The 24545-nt window shown below is 46.5% G+C and overlaps 1 protein-coding gene across 1 annotated transcript in view; it reads left to right on the top strand.

The window, feature by feature from the left end:
* ATM (ATM serine/threonine kinase) overlaps window positions 1-24545 on the top strand; it is a 1319133-nt gene that overhangs the window by 384582 nt on the left and 910006 nt on the right. The window lies entirely within an intron of this gene.

Below are 24545 nucleotides of genomic sequence, written 5' to 3'. Positions count from 1 at the left end.
CCTGTGCTTTGAAACGAACTCCAGCCCTGAGCCATACAGCCACCACACGGGCAAACCCTGAAAAAGTCTTGGCGAACAACTGTCCCCTCCATTTCAACTGCAGTTCAACAGCTTCGGGAGCAGAGATGTGGGTCTCCTGTAAGTATATTATGGAGGCCTTCCAGGGGTGCAATTGTGCCAAAATGTCTTTTACGTGTGACACCCCACCCCCTGACGTTCCACACCAATATCTTGTAATGTTGCAATACAGAAGCCTTAACATTACTGCAATTACAATCTCAGCCGTGAGGAGACAGCCCACATTATAATAAGCATGTAGAGCGCTAAGACATCTGGTATGAAAAATAACAATTCCCCGATGGTGGGGCCATCAAGAAACCTTTGTTCCACCAAACAATAACAAACAACCTGAACATAAAAAAACAGTAACCCTGTGAGCAATTGCTAAAGGACGGTATCAAACGTAAAATGAAACCCATAAGTTGGTCTCTCTGATTCCTGGTAGACCATTACATTCCCCACCAACCACCCTAGAGCCCAACACATTGACTTGTATGAGAATGCTTCCCATAGTATGGACAAAGCAAGTGACAGCTACTAACATACACAGACCCATAGTATGTACTTTTTGGACCAGGAGCTGTGTGTAAATCCACCCCCTTAACAGAAAGAAAGAAGAAAATGCAGAAAGGGAGAAGGATAGCAGGGAGGGGAAGAAGGTGTTAGGGAAAGGATAGACTACTGAAGGACCACATCAATATGCACTAATGATTGCATGGGGAGCCAGGTCTGGGATTGATCAAATGAGTGTGTCTGCAGTTTTCAGTGTAACAGTAGGGAAGAGCTACACACTGGCATTTGAGTGTGAGTGCGCCATGGCAGAGGAGTTTGAGGAGGATCTATGTAGCTGCAAGACCATAGATGCCTCTGTTCTTTGCACTGCTGTCCAAAGCCTGCCTGTCATCCCTCGCTTCTGGTCCCGTTGTCTGGATGATCTCTGGGCACCTCCCTGTGTGTGACCCGAATGAGGCGGGAGGCGAGTTATTGACGTTCCAGCTAATAACATGCATACTTCAGGAGTATTGAAAAACAGCGAACGATCATCACAGAGGATTTTCAGTCTAACCAGGAACAGTAGGGCATAAGCAAGTCTCTTATTTTGGAGCTGTCTTTTGACCGATTGGTATAAGACACAACATTACTTCATGAATGTATTCCGGAAAAAGGGAGACTGGGCCATTGTCATGATGATAGTTGCCACTTTTCTGGTCTTTTGCAGAAGATGATCCCGATCTTTGAAGTTCAGAATCCTTGCTACCATAGGTCGGGTGGCGCTCAGGGAGGAGCAACCCAGCATGCTTAACCGTGAACAGGGGGATAGGCCCGGGGTTGGGGGTGCTGGCCCTCAGCATTTTTGGCTCTCTCATGCAATATTTTAATTTGTCTCTGAAGCGCTGCAATGGCAGCAGTATTCATGACTTGTTGGGGGAGGCATCTCCAATATTTTTCCTTCAGCATTCGGCACCTTGTCAACTAATTTACAATGGTCATTCCATGATATACCTAGATCTTCTGCGAGGGAGTCTATATGGTGTTCAGTAGCTGTCTGTGAATCTTGTATTTCCTAAAGGATCAGGTCAAGTTTTTCCAAAGGGGAAGACCGGTTCGTAGGGGGGATACTGTCCTCCGTTGTAATCTGGGAGGAAGCCCTCAGTCTGGCTTTGTTGGGGAGGTACATCGTTCTGTTGGAACATACAGTGAGCTGATTTGGTGTGTCCCATATAGATGTTCTAGTATGTGTCGCCCTCTGCCCCAGGAGGGAGACTGGAGCGTAGGCTGATCCAACACAGTTTATCCACCACAAGTCTAGAGAGCCAGTGAGGACGGCACAAGGCTCTAAAGTTGCAGTTTATTGATGACTGAGTTCCACCTTTGGTCGTGTTGAACTGAACTGAAGCTTAAAGAACACTAGGGCCCGAGATACTCTAATGCGTTCTTGGATTAGGCGACACTGATATTATCTGTCGACACAACAAACCAGAGGTTTGGTGTGGTGGAATGGTGCCGGCTCCAATGCCACTCCAGTAATTCACTCAGTAGGATCTGTTTGCAACCTCCAGTTCATGCCCCCCAGGCGAGATAAGCTGGGTAAATGAATGCAGCAATAACAGGGCAAGGCACCGTACTATGCCTCAGAGGGGAAGGTAGTCACAGATACGGCCAATAGGATCATAACTCCCTCGATATTGTGCCAGGCAGGTCTTTGATGACTTCAGTCCATGACACACCAAATAGGTTCAGCAAGTAGATGTCGGCAGAGGACACCGCAGCATAAAGGACCCTGTGGTGATATGTATTCACACCGAGGGAGCATAACAGGGTTAGATATTAAGTTAGGGCCCGATCGAGCCAGTTCGCAAAGATATAAGACCATTGACGTTTACACGATAATAGAAATGCCTGCATTAGCTCATGTCCGCTCCATTGTTCATGCAGACTCCGGAGGAGCCAGGTCCCCCGTTGCCATAGTCCAGGTTCAAGCACCATGGTTCAGTCATGTCCCAGACGCAACTACAAAGGACCAGCGGGGGCCTGATATGGTTCCCTCCCATCCCTCAAGGCATCTGTGAAGGCAGCCAAAGGATGTATGTGTTCCGTCTCCTCCTGGGCGACCACCTTGAGAGAGGCCACACAGCCCTCTTTGCAGCCCCCTATGGCCTGAAAACGTGGGAGCCTCTGCGTCCTAAGTGGATATTCAGTCCACACAGATCAGGCGAATGCAGCCTGTGCGAGTCCTCCCCACTTTTCATCAGACCTCGCATCTCATGTGGCAGCCCCCTCTAGAATTGCAGGGATCAGCGGTTCACAGCAGGGCCAGTATTAGGATGCCCCAGGTGCGGCAACAGGTGTCTATAAAACACCTCATCAATTGTCATTGGTGTTGGAAGGCAGGATAGATTACGTATGTGTTAGAGTGGTCTTAGGGTGATCATCCCCAACTATTTGCCTGCCTCCCTCCACCTTTCTGACACTGGTTTTAGGACTCTGTGCACTTTACCACTGTCAACCAGTGCTAAAGTGCATATGATCTCTCCCTTAAACATGGTAACGTTGGTTCATTCCCATTTGGCATATTTGATTTCCTTGCAAGTCCCTAGTAAAGTGCACTACATGTACCTCAGGGCCTGTAAATTGAATGCTACTAGTGGTCCTGTAGCACTGATTGTGCCACCCACATAAGCAGCCCCTTAACCATGTCTCAGACCCGCCATTGCAAGACCTGTATGTGCAGTTCCACTGCCACTTCGACTTGCCGTTTAAAAGTATTTGCCACGCCTTAAACTCCCCTTTTTCTATATATGTGTCACCCCTAAGGTAGGCGGTAAGTAAACCATAGGGCATGGTGCTATGTAGGTAAGGGGAAGGACATGACATGTACATTTGTGTTTTATATGTCCTGGTAGTGGAAACTCCTAAATGTATTTTCAACTACTGTGAGGCCTGCTCCTTTCATATGCTAGCATTAGGACTACCCTCAAATACTGTTTGAGTGGTAGATTCTGATCAGAAAGGGGTAAACGGGTCATATTTAGTATGGCCAGAATGGTAATAGAAAATCCTGCTTATTGTTGAGGTTGGATTTTATATTACTATTTCAGAAATACCACTTTTAGAAAGTGAGCATTTCTCTTCACTTAAAATCCATCTGTGCCTTACAGCCTGTCTCCAATCAACGTCTCGGCTGGTTGACAGCTCCCTTGTGCATTTCACCCAGACAACCACAAATACAGGACACTCAGTCACACCTGCACTCATGTGCATACTGAATGGTTCTTCCTGGGTTGGAAAGGTGGAGGGTCTGACATTTACATTTCAAAGTCTAGTGTCCTGCCCTCATATAATGGACTGCCAAACCCCCTATTGGGATCCTGGCAGACAGACCTGTACTGGAAGAGGAACTTGAGCACTTCAAAACCACTTTTTGAAGTCTCCCCTACTTCAAAGGCATTTTGGGTATATAAACTAGGTCCCTTACCACACCAATTTAGACACTTCTGGACCTGAACCTGCAACCTGCCAAGAGGAACTTCCTGACTGCCCAAAGCACTCATCTGGACTGCTTTGCTGAAGACTGCTGCCCTCTGACTTTGCTGAGAAGTGCTCTCCAAGGGCTTGGATTGAGTATGCCTCCTGTTTTCCGAAATCTCAGGGCCAAAAAGACTTCATCTCTTCAGGAAACTCCTTGTGCGCTGAATATAGACGCACAGCCTGCCGGAAATGACGCACAGCCGTCTTGTGACCGAGAAATCGACGCACAGCCAAACCGGAATGACACAGCCTGACTTCCTGAGTGAAGATTTGACGCAGCACCTGCCTTGCAGCAGAAAATTTGAGGCACAGCCCTAACGGATCGACGCAGTGCCTGCTGTGCAACTGAAAATTCTTCAAACCATCGCCCTACCGGATCCATTCAACGCCTGTGACTTCATTCAGCACGCCCAGGATTTCCCACTTGATAGCGCTGCCCTCCTGGTGGCCCTCACACAGTGGTGAGACATGCTGAATGACAAAATTGGGGTGGTGGACACTGAGGCTGCCCTCTCCCACAAAGACATACGAAACGCAGTCGACCTATTTATGGAGGGCAAGCCCAGGGTCTCCGGATTGGGGAACTCTGTTACTTCCCTACAGCAGACATTGAACAACCTCACAGTTGTTACTGAGGGGTTGGTGGCCCAGGTCGAAGATGCAGAGGGCAGGGCTGACTGCAGTACTGTGTGATTTGTTGGTTTCCCCAAAGGGGTGTGAGGGCCCTTCAGTGGGATGCTTCTTGAATCAATATCTCACACATTGATGGCCCAGAAGGCTCTCTCCACTTGCTTTGTGATTGAGTTGGCCCATTGCGCCCTGACGCCACACCACCACCCAGACCTGTGATCGCCTAGCTCCTAAGTTGTATGCAGAGGGATGCTATACTGAAGCTTACCAGATTCCAAGACAAAATTATGTACCAATCACATGCCATTCTGATCTTCCCAGATTACACAAGGAATGTCCAGCAACAATGACAATCCGTTTAGGCACCTAAGCAATGCCTTCAAGAACTTAACATTTTCTACATCCTGTTATAACCAGCAAAATTGAAAGTCCTTTTACAGTCCCAGACTCTCTTCTTAGGAACATCCAAAGAGGTCTTTCAGTGGACTGATGAGAGTATCTCAGTAAAGCCCCATGCCCCTCCATGGATGAACCCCAATTTGTCTCAGGGAGACGGGCGTAGTCGACCTATGAAGACTTCAGTGAAGCATCGTACTCAATCCAGTTCCTTGTAGAAGAACGCTTCATGGCCTGATGACCCCTTGGTGACTGGTTGCAGCTCTAATCCTCACAGGCATCAGCATAAGTGCATGTACTGTAGTATTGTTGTGCTCCTCTTTTCTTTCAAGGGGATGCATCCTCTAGACTCTGATATGTTTTGGCTAATGAGTGACCGTAAGACATTTTGAGTGGTTACTCGAGTTCCCCACTTGTTCTTCTGTTCTGTTGGGTATGGGAACCATTGTATCAGGCCTCATGGGGCTCCCTGTTAGGGCCTAGAGAGTGTCTTCTGAGTTCTGGTTTTGTGTTTGTTAAATGCCTGCTGCGCATTAGACCCATTGCACATCCAATCTATTGCTCCTCACACACGTCACCGACATAAGTAACCCCTTATCTGATAGTGTGCTGGACCGCTGGCAGTATCATAGAGTGTGAATGGTATACTCAACAAGATTAAGAGAAGTGCAGTCTTAAAAAAAAAAAACAGATGGTCAGTGCAGATGTACTCCTCCTCCAGGAAACGCACATATTTGGTACAAGAGTCCCATGACTATCCTGTTTTGGCTTTTCCTAGGTTTTCCACTCCGGGTTCCCGAGGGGCTCTAGAGACATGGTTATTTTGATAAAAAATACGGTACCATCTCACCACACTGAGACGTAGACTGATTGCAGGGGCTGTTATATTGCAGTTGAAAGGGCATTATTGAGAGAATCCCTTACATTTGTATGTGTTTACAACCATCCCTATTGTACTCCTCCTTTATAGAGCTATTAACAGGATTGTGGGGAGAGCGCCAGAGGGACTTATAGTTCTGAGTGTGGATTGGAACAGGCTGATAGACCCAATCCTAGACATGTGGCGCCTTGATGAGGCGCCCGAGGTGACTCCTCTGTCCTTTATTTCCGCTCTGGGCTTGACGGACATGTGGAGGACCCATCACAAGACTGAAAAAGGTTATACATTCTCCCCGGCCACCCACAGCTCTTTTCCAGACTAGATCACTTCTTTGTCCCACGATCCTTCGTACATAGAGTCTCTGACATCATGGTTCTGGCCAGGGGCCCATCTGATCACTTGCTGATTGCTATGCATCTCCGTGTGGGTAGTCAGCACTTGATGTTTCACTGGTGCATTTCCCTTTGGAACCTGCAGAACCCAGACTATATTCTACACAGTGCACTCCATTGATGAATATTTTATAGGTAATGTTGACCCGCGATGTCGCCGGTCACACTGTGGGGGGGCTCTAAAACCCACACTGCAGGGGGCAGATATTAGTTATTGTACAGTGGAGCTGCAGCGCAGAGCACCCAACTAAGTATATCTTGAAACCCAAATGGCAGTTAGACAAATAGTGTTGCCGCACAGATGTGCAGGTGGCTCGTAGGAAACTAGGTCTTTTGCAGCATCAATACCAACAGATATACTGTTAGATGAAGCTCAACTGTCCTGGCATGGGACTCAGAGTTGCTTCTATCAGTGGGGGGGGGGGGGGGAACAAATCAAGTAAAATGCTCCATAAACTGTGCCACCCACCCCCAATGGTTCAGGACTCTTGTGTCACAATGCTTACTGATCAGCTGGAGAGAGCCAGCATCTTTGCCTCCAAACTTGAGAGTGTTTACTCTAGGATTAAAGTCCTGTTCCTGGAACAGATCGTGGATTTTGTGCAGGAACCTCCCTCTTAGGAGGCTCACTCCAACCAAGCATGATTCACTGGATTGTTCCCTCACGTGGGAGGACTTTAGTTGGCGCTGGATGAATTAAACACCATGAAGGTCTTGGGCCTTAATGGGTTTCCAGCTGAGTTTTATACAGCCTACATGCCCGAACTGCCAGATCACATGTTGGGAGTGCTTCACTGTGCAATTAATACCTCCACCCTAGATTGTAGTCTTCCCCAAGACCGGTCCTCTTATCGCCGATTTCTTAGTTAAACCTTGAAGAAAAGATCCTGGCGAAGGCTTTAGCAAATAGACTGGTGCGTCTGATCCTGGAGTTGGTACATTTGGATCAGGCACGATTCATGCCTGGCTGCGCCACTTGCCATAATATTCAGCGCCTGTATAACACACTAGTGCTTGCTGACAAATTGGAGGGTCCAGCAGTGATTCTCCTGGCCGACATAGACCAAGCTTTTGATTTTGTGACCTGGGAATATTTATTCGTCCTCCTTCAGCGTCTCAACTTCTGCCCCATATTTCTTTATTATCAATCAATCAGCTCCATTTCTGATAAAGCGAGGTATGAGGCAGGGTTGTCCCCCGTCTGTTTGCTCTCTCCAAAGAACCCTTGGCGGTCTGGGTGCAGAGAGATGCACAGCTGCACGGTTTTGAATGTGGAGTGGGACAGAATCGCCCTATATGCCGATGATATCCTCTTCTTCCTCATGTCCCCTGATGAATCAGGACCATGGGTGCTACAGATCTACATATTTTCGAGGAGACCTCAGTCCTCTCTATTAAGGTGTCCAAGGCGACAGTATTTTCTGCTGGTGCCTGTCCACATGATTTCCATTGGGCTTCGGGCCTACAGATAGCTTTGTCTGGGCTTTTTTGTAACCCCTGACACGAGGTTTGCATAATCTGGAGCCATTCCTAACTCGCCCACAGGAGGACAGAGTTTGGTCTGTCCTGCCTCTGTCTTTGACAAGACGGTCTGCCATTTTCAAAATTGTATCCCCGGCTCAGCTCTTTATGAGGTACAAAACTTCCCCTACTTGGTCCCACGTCAGTGTTTTGTAGAATGAACTTCATCCTCACTGTGTTTCTTTGGGATGGGGGGGACATCCCACGTATATCCCTAAGGAAATGTTTTCAGTCTACACATTGTGGGGAATCGCCATTGCGGACACCGAATCATATTGCTACCCAGCCCATCTCTTTATAATCAGTGATTGGTGGTGTGGTCGTCAGAACGATCCCGTCTATATATCAGAGAGGTGGGCGATGGGAGATATCCCTAGTCTTTCCTATTTATATGTAGATGAAGGAAAATGCCCCTTTAGACATGGTCACCTCCCACTTTTTGCTCACTGGTACTGAGGTGCAGTGGGACCCTCACTGCATCCGAGTATATGCACGTCACCCCTACACAGGCTTTGGAGCCGTAAGGCAGGGTGAATTATATTTGATGTGTGGTCATAGCTGCATGAGAAGATATGCCCCTGTGATGTCCAGCCCCATTGCTGTGCATTGCAAGTGAACTTGGAAGCCATTTTGAGGTGTGTGCTGGACACTCGCTAACACGAGTGGCCAAGTCACATAATGGTTTCAATTAACCTTATGGTGGTTGATATGAAACACCTTGTCTTAATAAATCCAGGCTGATGCCAGCCCTGTATTTATTATAACATGCACCCAGAGAGCACCTTAGAGGTGCCTCTCTGAATCCTACTCTTCTCTTTGTGCGTTGGCTGACTGGTCTACACCAGCCTACCACCACAGACAGGTTTCTGACCCCCTGGAGGTGAGATCCCACACCCTGAGGTCAGGAGCAAATGGCTTTACTGAACCCTATGGTGTTTAGTAGCAAATGCCTTGTCTTAGTAAATCCAGGCTGATACCAGCCTCAGATTTATTATGACATGCACCCAGAGGGCACATTAGAGGTACCTCACTAGTTTCTGAGTGACTGACTTGTCTCAACCAGCCTGCCATCACTGACAGGTTTCTGATCCTTTGGAGGTGAGATTCCATGCTCTGCGGTCAGGAACCAAGCCTCCTCCGGAGAGAGGTGTTGTCACCCACTTCAGCAGGATGGCTAGAAGATCTGCATACCAATGCCAATGTCTTCAAAGGCTGTCTTTGGTATGAAAACCGCCCGACTTCCGCAAACCTGGGTGTAGCCACCCCCTACCCTGAGGCCCATTTGGCACCAGGACAGGTGAGAAAATTAGTCAGTAGGTGTGTACCAACTCTGGGAAAACCGCACCCCTAAGGTGGGCTGCCTAAGTTGGATACTCGAGGAAGGATTCCACCATCTTGTATTTGTTTGAAACTATGCCTTCGGGGATAGGAATATGCCCACTCCCCAGATGAAGTGTTCATATAGGGGGTGTAGGCACCCCAGGGGTAAATAGCCCATAGGCTACTACCCTATGCACCCTTAACACCTCTAAAGTCAGTATTTAGATGGTTTTCCGACACCAGAAGACAGATTCTCTGGATTCAAGATGGAGAAGGACACTGAAGAGCCATGAGAACAGAGGAGCAGAGACTGACGTGGCCCTGACTCTGCCAGCCTGCCTGCAGTCCTCGACCATTTTGCCAAAGATGACTCGCCCTGCAGCTGCTCTGCCTGGGTGGGTGGTGTACCTGTACTTTTAAATACACCAGGACCTCCTAGGGAGAAGCGGAGCTACTTATGCAAACCCTGCAGGCACCCAAGGAGAACCTTGTGGATTCTGAACCTCCAAAAACTCCACACCGGAAAGCACCACAGCACTTTGCCTGCTAGCCCAAGTCGAAAAGGGCTAACGGTGCCTGTGTGGTTCTTAGACCCTCCAGGGCACAACCCCACCCTGAGTTCTTCAGCTGTGGACTCCCCAAAGCTGTCTGCAGCCTATGATAATTTCTGGTGACAAACACCTAAAGTCCCATGACACCTCTGCACTCAGCCGTCCTGAACTGAGAAGAGGGACCAAAGGTGTCCCTAGGTCCCCAAGCATCGCAAGACTTGAGCCCCACGTCGACTCAGTCATACTAACCCCTAGTCCTCACCTGCCTCCTTCTTTTTCCCATGACTGTTTCTCATTGAATCCAGTGTGGAACCTGACGTTGTGAAGCACCTCTGCACTCGGACGCCCCAGACCTTCCGGAGGTGACCTGTTTGTGCTACCTTGCACAGTACCCTGTACTTACCTTAATTTCTGAAGACTGTTCCTGTAAGTCGCTGTTGAATGCCCATTTGTAATACACTTTTTTCTCTGTAGGTTTGCATTACTGCTTTAAAGACACTTTAAGTATTTGGCTTACTCTTCACAACTGCATCAGTATTCTTTTTGGTTAAAGTATTCTGGTGTCTAAACCTAATATAAACAAAGTAACAATTGGTCTCCAGTGCCTTCTTGAATGTGTGTCTGATTTATTGCCTCTGCGAGTACAACCAACTTGTAGCACTGCCCTCTGATAAGCTTAACTGCTCGCCCACACTACCACAAAGGGAGCTTTTGTAACCCTGTAAACCAATAAGGGTCGCCTGGTCTATCTGGATAGTGCCCCCATACATAGGTGCACTACTTAGCCACCTTCCTACAGAAGGTGATATGGGCTCTCTTTATTTGCAACAAGGGTCATTTTTAACCTCTGTTTCTCTCTCTGGCACATGAGATGGTTGGATAGATTGATTAAATGGACGCCTCAGTGGGAGGGCGGCATACTTACCCAAGTGGCGGCTCTAGAATGCCTCCGTAAGTGGAACCTGATCAGGATCTCTACCCTTGGAGATGTTTTGCATGGAACAGTACTGAAATCGTTCCAGGCTCTACTCATGGTATAGTAGCTACACCACAGCCAATTTCATAGTTACCTTTAGCTTCGCCACGCTCTGACCTCTTACGTTACTGCTCTGAATGCCCTTCCTGAATTTAATCGATTAGAGAGAAAACTCTTCATGGGAGATCTCGAAAGCCCATAAAGTCACCAAGATCTACCAAACACTTATTCCGCACCAACCAGACACTTTTTTCAGCCATTTGGGCTGCCTGGGAGGCACTTGTGGAGACCCTAGAGAATGAACGGAGATACTGGCTGTGTCTTGAGAAGCTGCTGTTGCAGCCTCGTTCAGGCTGATCCATTTTAAATACCCCCACAGGGTTTATTTTATACGCTATAGTCTGACATATGGGTTTGATTGCCTTTCAGACCTGTCTCCGGTGTGGCATTGGAGAGGGTACCTTCATTCACAATGTGTGGAGCTGTAATGAGTTGCATAGATTCTGGCGTGGAGGGACTGCATACCTGGGAGAAAATCTCTCCTGGTTGATTCTGATGGACCCCAGATTGACACTTCATCATCTTACCAATGGCTTGGGCGGCAACAGATACAGACTATCATTATTTTTTAGCCTAAACGTGGCTAAGCGCAAGAGTAGCAGACTGAGAATTCCCCATCCCTGGCAGTTTGGAAGAAGTGACTAGGCCACTGTATGGGGTTGGAAATAGTTAATAAGGCTAGGGGTTGCCCTCCAGAAACGCCCTAAGATACGACAGAGGCTGGCAGACTACTGTGGTGTAGTGCTGGAGTTCCTTTGAGCTGGAGTACAGATGATACCGGATGAAATCCAACCCTTTTTGGGGGAAGGTGGATGCAGATGGCTTGTGCCAGAAATTTCTTGGGTTTCATTGCGGACTGTGGGGTGGTGTATAAAAGTGCAGGTCTTTACTTTTTTTCCTTATGATGTCACTAATTATTGTATGGTTGTTGTATTGGCTCGCCGTTCCCCACATTGTTTGTACACATTGCAAAATATATAAAATGTATTTTTTAAAAAGACATGGAGGTGTTGAAGTTTGTCCTGGTGGTGTGATTGTTATCTGGGAGGAAGAGGATGAGCTGGGTGTTGTCTGCGGAGGGTATAATGTTGATTCCGTGAGATCTTATGACATGGCCTAGTGTCACCATGTAGAAGTTGACGAGGGTAGAGCCCGTGATGATCCTTGAGGGACTGTATAGATGAGGTTCTTGGGTGCCGATGTGTAGGGTGGAAGTCTGATTTGCTGAGTCCTGTTAGAGAGAAAGGAGGCCAACCTACTCAGGACAGGACCGGACCATGTATTCCGAAGTTGTGGAGTTTTGTAATGTATCCACACCGCCAATGTTAATAAACAGAATCTATAATGTTTATGGTGGAAAGTGGCATCTGTTTCTCCTTAGGAGGAGAAAGCATTTAGTGACGGAGAAAGCGGTAACAAAAAAAAAACTCTATCTCGATCAAGGAAGATAAAGAAACCTAGAAGGAGGTCTCAGGCAGCAAGTAAAAGATCAGAATTGAATAGTAAAAAGGAAGAAGGCAAATGCTACATGAGAAAAGTTTACTTTCTGTGCAGGGTTTGGAGTTTAAGAAGGTCTAACTTAAAGTGAAGGGTCCTGATGCTAAGGAGTCCCAACTAATAAATGTATAAAATGGAAGGAGGAGGGTTTACAAGATAGATATACGCCCTGGGGTAAAATAGTGCAGAAAGGAGCCCCACAAGTCTGAGAGAATGCACAAGCCCAATCTTAGCCAGTTCCCAGGTGCTAAAATTCATCACGTTTATCCCAAGGGATTGTGAAATACTCAAAGGTTGGATCAGAAGACTACCATCCTATGTTTAGATCTTCAAAATGTTGGTTGGAAAATGAATACATGGAAACAACTAAATAGGTCTAGCTTTCTGAGGGTCTTTTGGAATTGTAGTGTCCTAGGTGATATAGGCCCTCATTCTGACCCTGGCGGATACAATCCGCCAGGGCCAACGGGCGCGGGAGCACCGCCGACAGGCCGGCGGTGCCCCTAAGGGCATTCTGACCGCGGCGCTAACGCCGCGGTCAGACAGGGAAAACTGGCGGTCTCCCGCCAGTTTCCCGCTGCCCTGGGGAATCCTCCATGGCGGCGCAGCATGCTGCGCCGCCATGGGGATTCCGACCCCCTTCCCGCCGGCCTGGCTCTGGCGGTTCTTACCGCCAGAACCTGGCCGGCGGGAACGGGCGTCTTGGGGCCCCTGGGGGCCCCTGCAGTGCCCATGCCCATGGCCCAACTAGGCTTTTCAGTGTCTGCGATGCAGACACTGAAAAGCGCGACGGGTGCTGCTGCACCCGTCGCACGCCTTCCACTCCGCCGGCTCGATTCCGAGCCGGCTTCCTTGTGGAAGGCGCTTTCCCGCTGGGCCGGCGGGCGATCTGAATCAGATCGCCCGCCGGCCCAGCGGGAAAGTCAGAATACCCCTCGCGGTCTATTGACCGCGGGGCGGTATTCAGGCGGCTTCCGACGGGCGGGCGGCAACCGCCGCCCGCCTAGGTCGGAATGACCACCATAATGTCTAGAGGTATTGAGCAAGCGTATTTTCGGAAATGGTATAGAAGTTAAAAAAGTATGGTTTTATTCTCTTTTGGCTGCTAATTTAATTCAGAATTCTTAACTCAAACATAATAAAATTGACTTATGTCAGAAGAGGAAACTGAGCTACCGCTGGCTAACAGTTCTTTCTTAAATAATCACGCTGGCTTGAGTCAACAACAAATTAGTTTGACATTTAGAGGTGAGGGTGTAAGGGCCCAAAGACAGTCAGTGAGGTTCAGTCAAGGAAGTCTGCATTTCACTGTAACTAAACAAAGACAAAAAGTGACTTAAATGAGAGCAAATCTACTAAATTAGTGGGAATTACTCTTCAATACCGGGTCCATAATACTATATCTCCAGACATGTAGGACACACAGGTTCAGAAAAATGGTAAATGTGACCTCACATACCACCCCTGAGTGTTAAGCTTCATAAATGGCCAAACCTTATTCACCAAAGAACCTTCCAGTGGCCAATGGGCTGCTCACTATGATAAGGAGTACTTTTGGGAAGGTGGGTAAATGTTGAAACATGATCTATACTTTATAGAAATATCTGTATCTAATTGCTAGGTTTGTCCTTTAATGTGGGTATATCTAGGGGATGATCAAAAACTAAATTGACACACATGATTAGTTACAATCCCTGCATCTGTAGGGGTCAACATGTTTCTGCCTTTAAACCAGCCCTTTAGTGAGTCCTAAGCTTTTTTGAGGACACCAGATCTAAACTAACGTTCTGAATTTATAAGAAGGGGTACGGTCTACCTGCACATGTATCCATGATGCATCTAAGGTTATTACATAGTATTTGAGTGCCAAGGCCTCTCACTTTCCAGAACCCTCCCAGTTCATACTTGCACCCACCTTTTTTTCCCCCTGCATACACATTCCAAGCAACTCAATAGTGGACAGAAAACTACAGATGTTGCACAACGGGCCCGAGTAGTTTCACGGACCTCTATTAAGTGGAATGTACATGTATGTGGAAAAAAAGGTGGGTGAGAGTACGAACTGGGAGGGTTCTGCAAAGTGAGAGAGGCCTTTGCACTCAAATACTATGTAAAAACCTCATATGCATCATGAATACATGTGCAGGTAGATTGTACCCCTTCTTAAAAATTAAGACGTTTAGAAAAAAGGCCATTCAAAGAGCCTAAAGGACAACATAAATCACTGAGTCATTTTGTGGTGATTTGTAACCAGGGTATACCATCATTAAGACCTTCAATGTTTGTAGTAAGGTGATGTATTGATTGTTCCTCTTTTTTAAAATTAATTTGTAAAGTGTTACTCTACTAGTCAACAGTCACTTTTTTTGATGACGACCCACCTGATGTCATTCTCAATATGCTTTTTTTTTGTTTGTTTTGTTAAAATGATATGTCATTTTGGCTGAACTTTATTTACACCTTATGTTGCCCCGATGCTTACTGATCTGGATACATATTTTTCATACAAATATACTTCAAACGGCTTGGCCAAGTTATCATGTGAGTAACATTTTTGTAGGAAAGTAGCACCTTTCTGATATAGTCACCCCCACGTTTTGCCTAGTATCAGTATGTTTAGACAATAGTACACTGGGATCCTCCTAACCAGGACCATAGTGTCAGTGCTCTCTCCCATAAATGTAGTTGTAAGGTAACTTTTACACCCCACAATTGGCATACTGACACACCCATGTAAGTCCCTAGCATATGGTACTTGGGTACCCCGGGCATTGGGACACCAGGGCTCCCCCAAGGGGCTGCAGCATGTATTGTGCCACCCATGGGGGCCCATGCAAACTGTGACCACAGGCCTGCCACTGCAGCTTGTGTGAAATGGTACATGCACCTTACACTCCAGATATAAGGTTTTCCTTATATCATAGTCACTGCACTCTGAACCTGCAAGTCACCCCTAAGATAGGCCCTTCAGCCCAAGGGCAGGGTGCATGGTTCTAAGTGTGAGGGCACCCCTGCATGAGCAGATGTGCCCCTACAAACCCCAGACTCCATTCCCTGGGCTTTGTAAGTGCGAGGAAGCCATCTTAAAGTATGTAGTGGACACTGGTCAACATGAGTGGTCCAGCTACATAATAGCTTTGCCAAACATAGGCATGTTTGGTATTAAACATGTTGGAATCATGTAACTACACAGATTCCAGTGCTAGTTGCATGATACCATGTACTCTATGGGTTCCCTAGGGGATCTCCCAAAGCCTTCCTACACAGCCTTGCAGGGTCTGTATGCCAGCCGGTGCTGCTGCTGACTCCAGACACTGTTCTTCCTCCTGCTGCTGAGCTTGTTGGGCAGTGGAAGGCAGAACAAAGGATTTCCTGTAAGATAGAGGTGGGACCACCTCTTCTTTTGAAATAGGTGTCTCTGGGCTGGAGGTGCCTTTGAGCGCCACCAGACTGCTTTGAAAGGCACATTTGGTGCCCTCCTTGCATAAACCGGTTTGCACCAGTGCAGGAATCCCCGGTTCCCACTCGAGCGTGAAACCACACAAAGGACAAGGGAGTGACCACCCCCTGCCCAGCTCTTCCCCTAGGGTGGTGCCCAGAGCTCTGCCAGGTGGCCACTTCATTCTGACATATTGGAAATAAGATAAACAGAGGCCCCAGGGAGCATGTGACTGATTAGTCCAGCTGGGTGATGTCCCTGACCCCCCTCTAATAGGTGTGTCACTGCAGTAAATGTCCATTCCCCCATCCTGGGTTACTTAAGGGCTCCCCTAAGGGTGGGACCCCATTTTCGTCTGCAAGACTTCAGGAACCGTCTGCAAGTCTCCTCTGCAAGACACTTCTGCAACCTAGATATCAGAACCGCTGCTTTTCTTCCAAAGAGCAAGACTGTAACCAGTAGGAGGGCTCCTGCTGCAACTTTGTTTCCAAGTTCTGCAAAGGCTTTTGCAACCCCATGGCTGTGCATCCTCCAGAGTCACTGGGACTCTGCCTGCACTTACGAAGGCAAGAAATGTCCCTTGGAGTGAAGGAGTCACCTCACAGACGACGACCGGCTTGTGGATCCTGCTGTCCCATGAACTCTCCAAGGACCTGCAACTCAGGTGCTGATTCTATGGATCTCCAGAGGTCTGACCTATCTTCCTTGCAAATGGGTCCCTCATGGAGCTGCTTGGCTGGAACCCCTGTGCACCGCGTCTGCTTGTCGTTGCCGAGGCTTGTTGGCTCTTCAGCCCGAAGACCTCCTAGCTCCAAGAAGCCCTGGCCTCCAGCACTCTTGAACTCCAAGAACGACGTCCTGTCTGCAACTCCTGTGACATGTACATCCCTCTTTGCTGTGCTGCTGAGGCCTTCCTGTGACTACCTGGGTGCTGCTGGGTGGCTCTAGCGATTCTTGCTGGCGCTCCTGTTTGCTGACGTTTGACCCTGACCTACCCGCCTCAAGTTGAGTCACCTGGACATTGCTGGCCTGCATTTGTCAAGGCTTGTTAGTGGCCCCGCTGACCCCTCTGCAGTTCGACTGGAGCAGTGCATGGACAACTCCTGGGATCCTCCTGCATTGCCTGGACTCCACAGCTGCACTTCTTCATCCACGCTCCTACGGGAAAGCATCACAGAGAAGAGTGGCCATTGCCCTCCTGCACACCCTGGGCACCTCAAGGTGGTCTGAGCTCTGTCCCCTCTTTCCTTAGGTCCTCTTCTGGTATCCAGGCCTGGGTTCCACAGACTTAGTCCATGGGTCACAACAGCAGCTGGACAACTAAGGTCCCCATTGACTTCAACAGGAGGTTCCAATATGACTTCAACCCATGCACCTGGGCTCCCTGGTGTAGGTATTTCACTGTTCTGGGAATCCACGGGTAGGGGAACTATCCAACCTCCCTTGTCCCAATGGGTTTCCTTGGGGTCCTCCTGGAAGAGTCCTAAAATGTGAAAACTCCAACTGCCAATTTCCCAAGTTAGCCTATGGACACTGACCCGAGATTACTACTCTGCACACAGGTGCCTGAGAAATTCTACCTACTTAACTTTGGGGTTTTAGTACTTCTTGAGTCCTGTGGGTCCTTGGATGGTAGTGTGGGTGTGGAGTGATTTTTGCATTCCATTTTTTTAGTTTTGGTTTGTACCTCTTCCCCAATAGGGGACCTTGTTATTTTATGCCTTTATTTACCTGTTGCTAAGTATATTTTTGTATGTCCATACCTCCATTTAGGAGATATACCAAAGTAGGTCTAGACTGTGTTACAATAAATACAACATATTTTGCGAACACTGGTGTGATCGTTTCCTGGTATACATCACTGTCTGACATGTGTGGTATTTGCAACCGCTTTACACCCTCCTTGATAAGCCTTAGGTGTTCTCCACAGCTACCTGTATGAGAGCTCTCGTTATTTAGAGCCACCTACACTATCACTAAGGGTTGCCTGGACTCAGTACAGAGTGCCTCACCTATAGGTTAACATCATATACTGAATCAGTCTCACTGGTGAAATTGATGTGACTCTTAAGGAGCCATTGTTTTCCATGCCGAGATCAACCTCCTTTGTAGTCTCAGTGTATGGGCACACACAATATCTACCACACGCATTCTGTCCTGTTACAGGAGGTAATCCCCAAAGTGTTATATCCACTGCTGTGCGGATGGTCTTATTTTTAGTGTGTACTTTTTTATCCATAGTACTTTGACCTCTTTTAGAAGAGAATTGGGGGTTGGGGGCCAGAATCCCAATTATTACCAGTATGTTGAATAATGTTCGTGTCTCCTGATAATTTTAACAACTTGTCACACTATTTGATAATTTTTGCCACTTTTTTACCTTTGTTTAGTTTTCGTGGGGAGGATGCAATTAAGCGACTGCTCTTTATCCTCTCATTCCGCTGGACCTTTTTCCTTTATTAAAATATAAAGTCTGACAGTCTTTGTGATAGTTTACTGGAGCCAGTAGTTAAAGGGGAAAGCAGAGATGACTCCACTATTGTGTAATCGCTTTACCTGCTTAAATGCTCTACAGGAGGAGGATTCCTTTTGGTTGAGGCAAGTGGATCTGGCAGTTTATTCACCAGTTAACCTATGTGTATTCTCCTGGAATGCGCCGGGCGTAGAACGTTTGCGAATATCAGTCGCTCTCACTAAGGTATGGGAGAATTACATTATTTGCTTCTAGGAGACCTGGTTAGCTGGTGAAAACCAGAATCAGAAAGGATTCATGCAATTTTCGAAAGATGCAATGAAAGTGGGAGCTGTTCACCTATCTGGAGGCCTTTTAACTATATCAATGAAATGTTTAAAAAGGGCTGGCAGTTACAAACCAATTGTGATTGGATGTTGGTGTTACTTAAATTTGTATGACAGATACCTTCCTTTAAATACTTTAGTTGTGATTAAGGTCTGTGTGAGCCTCTAGTTACACTTTAATAATGATATGTAATAGTAGTTGCTCACCAATGATTTTGCATTTTTTGTAGTTTGTCCTGAACTTCCCCTATATAAATTGTGGGGAATTCCAATCTGTCTTTCCCCTGTATGGGCTGATAATATATATGTTGAAATGTTGGAAGCATATAATATACCCAAGTAATGTTTTCCATGCCGTACCCAGTCAAGTAGGTCTCATCTGTTGATGAAGCATTTAGCTGAGCTAGGATTCATCTATTTAAATGACTGCTTTAGGGAGGATATTCCAGCACCCCAAAGTTATGTGCATGGTAACAAAATGTGTCTAATAGATTGTTTTCACAATCATGGTTCTTAGAACTGTGTCAAACTTATAGAGTAGTAGAAATTATGGGATACAGTCATTAGCATCTAAAGGTTGTATTTCACTCTGTTCTACAAAGTCAAATCAGGATTTCTCTTGAAACCTAATTTCTGAAACGGCTGACAACTCAAATAAATGATGAGTATATGGCACTTTTGCCTCACTATCAATCAACTAAGGCTTCTTTTACAAAGAAGGGGGAAGAGGATGCTGACGTGTTACAGTGGTATAGTCAGACCGTTGTGGAGGAGTGCGGAGACCCCACTGATTGATCTTTTAGAGGCAGCATTACACTTTACATAGTCTCATTTGGTAACTAAAAAACCCTGGTGTGATCATCAGTGCCAAGTATTGATAAGGAGGTTACAGAAAGTGAGACATAAAAAGGGGTTTGCAATTGATACGAGGGAGAGAGAAATGCACAATTAGGTCAGATTGGAGTATGATGCCTGGGGAAAGGCAAACAAACACGTTTTTTTTATAAAGGAAACTGGAAAGAAATAGTAAATATAATTATTGCAAAAGATATGAAAACATTCTGAAGTGTAGTACAGTTGAGCAGTAAGACAATAATTTAACCAACAATGTATATAGTTTGGGAGGATGTGTGGTCTACTTTTTTAAGTAGCATTTATAAGGCAACTTAGCCCATATGTAGAAGTGCTTAGGTACCCCCAGAGGAGAGTCTGTTAAGTTTGCTAAGTGAAAGTTAAATGAAATAATGACTTAGCAGGCCCAGACTACTTATCAGCAGTTATTTTAAAATTGAATCCCAACTTGTGGGCTAGCTTATTTTCAGCAGTTGTGATTTCTGTAACTAAATCTGGAATGTTTCCTGTTATTTGGAAAAGTACGGTAATCAAACCAATCCTTAAGAAAAATCACTGAGTAACTTGACCGATCCAAGCAACTTTCATTTGATAAGCATAACAGATGTCTGGACCACAGTATACTCCAGAGCTATCTTGTTTTTCCTAAAGGAGTAGATCGATTGGTTTCCATTGAACAAGGAGAATTTAAACCGGGGCGTTCTATGACAGGTGACTACTTTAGTTTTTGGGATTTGGGACAGAAGGCGATTGAAACTACAGGCAACTTATTTTGCTGCTGTGTAGGTTTTCTTTCTGCGTTCGACTTAGTCATTCGTAAAAGTTTGTGATCTAAGTTGAGGGATAAGGTTATTCCTAATAGCCTGTAGGCGATTTTAGAAGGGCCCCATAGATATAATTGGGCAAAGGTGGAAATAGATTTGAAGGAGTCTGTATCAAAGGAAATTTGTTTGGAGAATGGCTTGAGAGAGGGCTGTTTGTTGATCCAAATGCTATTCTCCATGTACATCGCTGACCTGCCCCGGGTTCTGATGGAGTACTAATACAGAACTGATGTATAGTAGGGAAAGACGTCCACGAATTATACATCACAGTGAAAACCCTAATTAGTCACTGGAAACTAGTTTAATTAAAATATTTATGCTTTTTATAAATCAATATTATCCAGTATTGGATCTTTCATAAATTCACATGCTTGAATCATCCCCTCCGTCGAAGTGGGAGTCCCATGGTATATCAAAAAAGCAGTAAGTAAACATTTCTATAGGCTATAATGGTAGCAAAATCACACATGTAGCCTATCCATGTCCTTTTGTAATAAAGAACCAAACTTGACTTATGACCAATCAGGCTCCAGCATCCTCTAGAATATTCCCCAAAGAGGCTCATTCCCTCAGATTTTCTACCGCACGTCGTGTGAAGGGAGTCTCCCTGAGCTCTGCTCAGTTTTTTTCTCTAAAGACAACTTTTTTTCTTCAGAATATTGCTGATTCTTCCATGAAAGGCCTTTTCTGCCCTTTTAAGACCTGTGACAAGAAGAGGCTGCATGTGGATGATCTACATAAGGACTGTTTATATTGCCTACCTCCTGTACATCAGGTAAAAGACTGTATGTTATGCCACACCTTCTCTGCGAAGACCCTTGGAGACAGAGAAGAAAGACTGTTAATCTGGTTACAGGCTAAATCCTGTACTTCTGGTGAGGAGAGTGATACAGAAAGGCCTCATAAAAGATCCAGATCTGCAGACCTGGGACAGGCTGAGAAGACCAGGAAACATCACCAGACGCACCATAAAGAGGGTGCCGAGAACATACAAGGCTCAATTTCCTCTGAGCCATTTTCTCCTCGTCGCAAAAAGGAGTTCCGCAACCGTTCTCCTTCATCAGAGCCTTCCACTTCCAGAAAGGTTTCACTTAAATTCAAGTCAACGATGACACAGCCGTAGACGACTATGACTACGTCGGCATCTGTTATAAAGGCTCCAAATCCTTCAGTCAGAGTCATGGATAAGTCACATCTATCGTCAGACTCATCGTCGAAAGCTGCTTCAGAAAAAAACTTGTTGTTAAAGGGTACGTCGACGCGAACATCAAGAGCACCGTCGTCGACACCATTGTCGACCAGAGCCTCGTCTTTGACACCATCGTCAACAAGAGCACCATTGACTAGACCGTCACCGGTGGAAAAATCGTCGATGACACCAACACCGTCGATGGGACCATCGTCATCGACGGTGCCAATAGTTCCTGTCAGTCGAGGCAGTGTGATCCCCATTTCTTCTGGTTCTCCCGACCTTCAAGCCACAGTAAAAATTACTATGATGTCTAGATCTACTGTTTATCCGGCAAATACATCACCAAGTAAGATAACAACCTTACTTCCTAGTCACCTGCTAGACTGGGAGGAGTCAGATGAAGGGCCGTTTCGTGATGCGCACAGCCCATCCCAGCTACATGTCAAATATCAGGAGCATTATAATTTGGATGAGTACGAGCATCAGTATGAGTCTTATTATACTCATCAAAGACGTTATTATGAGCCTTTACATCAGCCAAGAGACACTGTGCAAATGCCCACCTCTTTAATTCAAGACTTGCAGTCTATGTTACAGGATTATAAGAGGAGGTTTGCAACCGCAGCTGTGACGCAGCCGCCTCTTCCTTCCTCTCCTGCTACACCAAGGAGTGTACCTCCACCTCCAGCAACTCCCAGGCTTACACCTAAGTCTAAAATAGCCGCCCCTCCCAGAGAGGACGTTTCCTCTTCAGAGGATGAAAGGGAAGAAGGAGAGATTTCAACACCCTAACGATGAGTGGGATGAATATTTAGTTCCTATACCATCACCACCAACTCCTCACCCATCAGATTCTTCACCGGAGGATATAGGAGGCTTTCATAATTTAATGGACAGAGCGGGCACATGGTTTCATTTGCCGACATCTGTCTCACAGTCAGAATGCTTCCTCCATGATTTTAAAGAACAAGCAAGAAAGTCAGTGAGGGCAATTCCAATCATAGACTTTATTTGGAGTGAAGGCATTAAAATTATGGCGAATCCAGCTACAGTTCCACCAGTTCCACAGAAGCTGGGTAAAAAGTACAAGGCTGCACAGGACTCTCCAGCGTGTTTGACAGTGCATTCAAAGCCAGATTCTGTCCTTTCCCAGGCTACCCAAAGGCGTTCCAAGAATCCGTCGACACCTATATCTACTTCACCAGATAAGGAAGGCAGACGCCTGGACAACGTGGGCAAGAGATTCTCGTCTATGTCAGCTATAACTGTCCGTGCAGCCAACTCTGGAGATTTTGGGTCACTATGATCGACAGATGTTGCCTTACATGAACACCTCCTTAGAGCTTATCCCTGAGAACAAACAACCTGAGGCACAAAAAATACTGCAGGAGGGAGAACGTACTTCAGAAGAGATCATCGACTGCACATTAGATATAGCCTCCACGGGCTTCCGGCAGCTTGCGGGAGCAGTTGTACTGCGCCGTCAGGGATTGTTGAAAGCAACCTCTTTCAGGCTGGAGGTCCGGTCCAGGATACTAGACATGCCCTATGATGGCGAAACTCCCTTAGGCAAGGATATAAATGACGCCTTACAGGCCATCAAGACTGGCATGGACACTGCTCGTTCTCTGGGTACCCTGCAGTACAAGAAGCAGCCCTTTCGGGGAGCCTGAGATAGGGGTTTCTCTACTTTTCGTGGCTCCTATCATAGTTAGTACCAACAGCAACAATACAGACTGGCCTATCAACAGTCTTATAGACAACCATCCATGACCTCCTATATCAGACAAGGTGGGAGAAGGAAACAGAGCTCGCAAACCCGGGATCAACCTCGTAAGCAATGATCCTTGTCTGGCACCGGCTATGCTTCCATGTTTTCCACAATTCCATCAAGTCAGAGCGAATATCTCTATCTATCTGCAGAATTAGAAAGACATAACATCGGACAAATGGGTGCTGGATATAGTGGCTCATGGTCATACGCTGGAATTTCTACAAAAAACACCACACCACCCTCCAGGAAAATTGCACCCACTTCATCTTCACTTGCTTCAGCAAGAAGTTTTCCTAATGCTCTCCAAGGGGACGATAGAAGAGGTCCCTGTGCACCAGAAGGGACTCAGATTCTTTTCCCAGTTCTTTCTAATAAGAAAAAAGTCGGGGAATGGAGACCTGTCCTAGACCTCAAACAATTGAACAAGTTCCTAAGGAAACAATTATTTCGTATGATCACACTGTCGGATATCCTGCACCTTCTTAGCACTGGAGATTACATGACATCGTTGGATCTCCAGGATGCCTATTTCCACATCCCTATACACACAAAGCATCGCAAATATCTCCGCTTCACTGTGGCCGGTGCCCATTATCAATTCAAAGTTCTCCCATTCGGTTTAGAGTCAGCGCCTAGAATCTTCACAAAATGTCTCGCTCCGATAGCAGCTTTCCTTTGCAACAAGGGTTTTCAAATCTTCCCGTATCTGGACGACTGGCTGATAAAGGCTCCTACGTCGCAGCTGGCGTCCAAAGCTACCAACGCCTGCCTAACACTATTTCACAACCTAGGCCTAACAGTAAACTTCCAAAAATCGTTCACTCTTCCGACACGCAAGACGGTCTTTTTGGGTGCAGAACTCAACACCGTCACAAGCAAGGCTAATCTTTCAAAGGCACGGCAACAGAAGCTGACCAACATGGCTATCAGGGTCTCAAGAAGAAAGTCTGTTTCAGTATGAACGTTCAAGTCACTTATAGGAATGATTTCCTCATCAATCACCTTAGTCCACCTAGCAAGGTTGAAAATTAGGCCATTACAGGATGAATTGCAGCTGCAATGGACCCAATCTCAAGGATCCGTCGAGGATTTAATCAATATTACACCAAGGATGGTGGAGGCCCTGCGGTGGTGGTCCCAGACCGACCATATCTCTCAGGGATTGACCTTTATAACCCCAATGACAGATTTCATTATCACAACGGACACTTCATTGGAAGGCTGGGGAGGTCATCTGCAAGACATGTGCATTCAAGGAAAATGGTCAAGCTCACATAAATCTGCTAGAGTTCAAGGCAATATTTCTTACGCTCAAAGCATTCCTTTCACGGATTTCAGGATCCTCAGTGTTGA

Source organism: Pleurodeles waltl, chromosome 8, assembly GCF_031143425.1.
Source record: "Pleurodeles waltl isolate 20211129_DDA chromosome 8, aPleWal1.hap1.20221129, whole genome shotgun sequence".
Taxonomy (NCBI): Eukaryota; Metazoa; Chordata; class Amphibia; order Caudata; family Salamandridae; genus Pleurodeles; species Pleurodeles waltl.
Note: the sequence above shows the minus strand (reverse complement) of the source record. Positions and strands in the feature narration are given on the sequence as shown.